Source organism: Arachis hypogaea, chromosome 13 (genome assembly GCF_003086295.3).
Source record: "Arachis hypogaea cultivar Tifrunner chromosome 13, arahy.Tifrunner.gnm2.J5K5, whole genome shotgun sequence".
Lineage (NCBI taxonomy): Eukaryota > Viridiplantae > Streptophyta > Magnoliopsida > Fabales > Fabaceae > Arachis > Arachis hypogaea.
In genome coordinates, this window is record NC_092048.1 from 83,992,962 (window position 1) to 83,996,162 (window position 3,201).

Sequence of the window (3,201 nt, forward strand, 5' to 3'; positions counted from 1 at the left end):
TCATAAATTCGAAAATTAGATTTGACTTTTTCAAAAATTTTTAAAATCTAGTTGTTTTCATGAGTCAAGTCAAATTTTCAATTTAAAAATCTTATCTTTTTCAAAATCTTTTTCAAAAATCAAATCTTTTTCATTTTTCTTAGTTATTTTCGAAAATTCCAAAAATATTTTTCAAAAATCTTTTTCTTATTTTTATATCAAATTTTCGAAAATAACATAATCAATTAATGTTTTGATTCAAAAATTTCAAGTTTGTTACTTACTTGTTAAGAAAGTTTCAAACTTTAAGTTCTAGAATCATATCTTGTGATTTCTTGTGAATCATGTCATTAATTGTGATTTTAAAAATCAAATCTTTTTCAAAACTAATTTCAATCATATCTTTTCAAAAACATCTTCCTATCTTATTTTTTTTAAAAAATTGATTTCAAAATATCTTCTCTAACTTCCTAACTTCTTATCTTTTCAAAATTTGTTTCAACTAACTAACTAACTTTTTGTTTGTTTCTTACCTTTTTCAAAACTACCTAACTAACTTTTTCTCTCTAATTTTTGAAAATATCCCCTCTCTTTTTCAAAAATTCTTTTTAATTAACTAATTATTTTAATTTTTTATTTTAATTTTCGAAAATTACTAACATTTTTTTCAAAAAAAAAATTATTTTTGAAAATCACTAACTCTTTTTCAAAAAATTGTTTTCGAAAATCCACTTCTCCCTCTCTTCTTCTTTTCTTTTACTCACACAGGGACCTCTATACTGTGGTAAAAAAGATCCCTATTATTATTTTTCTGTGCCCTCTTCTTTGTCATATGAGCAAGAGCAAGGACAGAGAAAAAGGCATTCTTGTTGAAGCTGATCCAGAACCTGAAAGAACTCTGAAGAGGAAACTAAGAGAAGCTAAATTACAACAATTCAGAGACAACTTGATTGAAAATTTCAAACAAGTAAAGGAGATTGCAGCCGAACCCAACAACAATGCAAGGAGAATGCTTGGTGACTTTACTGCACCTAATTCCAATTTACATGGAAGAAGCATCTCCATTCCTGCCATTGGAGCAAACAACTTTGAGCTGAAACCTCAGCTAGTTTCTTTGATGCAGCAGAACTGCAAGTTTCATGGACTTCCATCTGAAGATCCTTTTCAGTTCTTAACTGAATTCTTGCAGATATGTGATACTGTTAAGACTAATGGAGTAGATCCTGAAGTCTACAGGCTCATGCTTTTCCCTTTTGCTGTAAGAGACAGAGCTAGAGTGTGGTTGGACTCTCAACCCAAAGACAGCCTGAACTCTTGGGATAAGCTGGTCACGGCTTTCTTAGCCAAGTTCTTTCCTCCTCAAAAGCTGAGCAAGCTTAGAGTGGATGTTCAAACCTTCAAACAAAAAGATGGTGAATCCCTCTATGAAGCTTGGGAAAGATACAAACAGTTGACCAAAAAGTGTCCTTCTGACATGCTTTCAGAATGGACCATCCTGGATATATTCTATGATGGTTTATCTGAATTAGCTAAGATGTCATTGGATATTTCTGTAGGTGGATCCATTCACCTAAAGAAAATGCCTGCAGAAGCTCAAGAACTCATTGACATGGTTGCTAATAACCAGTTCATGTACACTTCTGAGATGAATCCTGTGAGTAATGGGACGCCTATGAAGAAAGGAGTTCTTGAAATTGATACTCTGAATGCCATATTGGCTCAGAATAAAATATTGACTCAGCAAGTCAATATGATTTCTCAGAGTCTGAATGGAATGCAAGCTGCATCCAACAGTACTCAAGAGGCATCTTCTGAAGAAGAAGCTTATGATCCTGAGAACCCTACAATAGCAGAGGTGAATTACTTAGGTGAACCTTATGGAAACACCTATAACTCATCATGGAGAAATCATCCAAATTTCTCATGGAAAGATCAAAAGCCTCAACAAGGCTTTAATAATGGTGGAAGAAACAGGTTTAGCAATAGCAAGCCTTTTCCATCATCCACTCAGCAACAGACAGAGAATTCTGAGCAGAATCCATCTAGCTTAGTAAATTTAGTCTCTGATCTATCTAAGGCCACTGTGAGTTTCATGAATGAAACAAGATCTTCCATTAGAAATTTGGAAGCACAAGTGGGCCAGCTGAGTAAAAGGATCACTGAAATCCCTCCTAGTACTCTCCCAAATAATACAGAAGAGAATCCAAAAGGAGAGTGCAAGGCCATTGACATAAGCACCATGGCCGAACCTGTAAGGGAAGGAGAGGACGTGAATCCCAAGGGGGAAGACCTCCTGGGGCGTCCAGTGGTCAATAAGGAGCTTCCCTCTGAGGAACCAAAGGACTCTGAGGCTCATCTAGAAACCATAGAGATTCCATTGAACCTCCTTATTCCATTCATGAGCTCTGATGAGTATTCTTCTTCTGAAGAGAATGAGGATGTTACTGAAGAGCAAACTGCCAAGTTCCTTGGTGCAATCATGAAGCTAAATGCCAAATTATTTGGTATTGAAACTTGGGAAGATGAACCTCCCTTGTTCACCAATGAACTAAGTAATCTGGATCAACTGACAGTGCCTCAGAAGAGACAGGATCTTGGAAAGTTCATAATACCTTGTACCATAGGCACCATGATCTTTAAGGCTCTGTGTAACCTTGGTTCAGGAATAAACCTCATGCCCCTCTCTGTAATAGAGAAATTGGGAATCTATGGGGTGCAAGCTGCTAAAATCTCATTAGAGATGGCAGACAATTCAAGAAAACAGGCTTATGGACAAGTAGAGGACGTGCTAGTAAAGGTTGAAGGCCTTTACATCCCTGCTGATTTCATAGTCCTGGATACTGGAAAGGAAGAGGATGAATCCATCATCCTAGGAAGACCTTTCCTAGCCACAACAAGAGTTGTGATTGATGTGGACAGAGGAGAATTAAACCTTCAATTGAATGAGGACAACCTTGTGTTTACAACTCAAGGATCTCTCTCTGCATCCATGGAGAGGAAGCATAAAAAGCTTCTCTCAAAGCAGAGTCAACCAAAGCCCCCACAGTCAAACTCTAAGTTTGGTGTTGGGAGGCCACAACCAAACTCTAAGTTTGGTGTTGAACTCCCATATCCAAACTCTAAGTTTGGTGTTGGAGAGTCCCAACAATGCTCTGAACATCTGTGAGGCTCCATGGGAGCCCACTGTCAAGCTATTGACATTAAAGAAGCGCTTGTTGGGAG

General features: G+C 36.9%; 1 non-coding gene across 1 annotated transcript; it reads right to left on the reverse strand.

Moving 5' to 3' along the window:
* Positions 1 to 1,351: 1,351 nt before the first annotated feature.
* On the reverse strand, positions 1,352 to 1,459 carry LOC112738628 (small nucleolar RNA R71). The gene has a single exon (XR_003169577.1). It is a non-coding gene; the product is annotated as a small nucleolar RNA R71 (small nucleolar RNA).
* Positions 1,460 to 3,201: the final 1,742 nt, after the last annotated feature.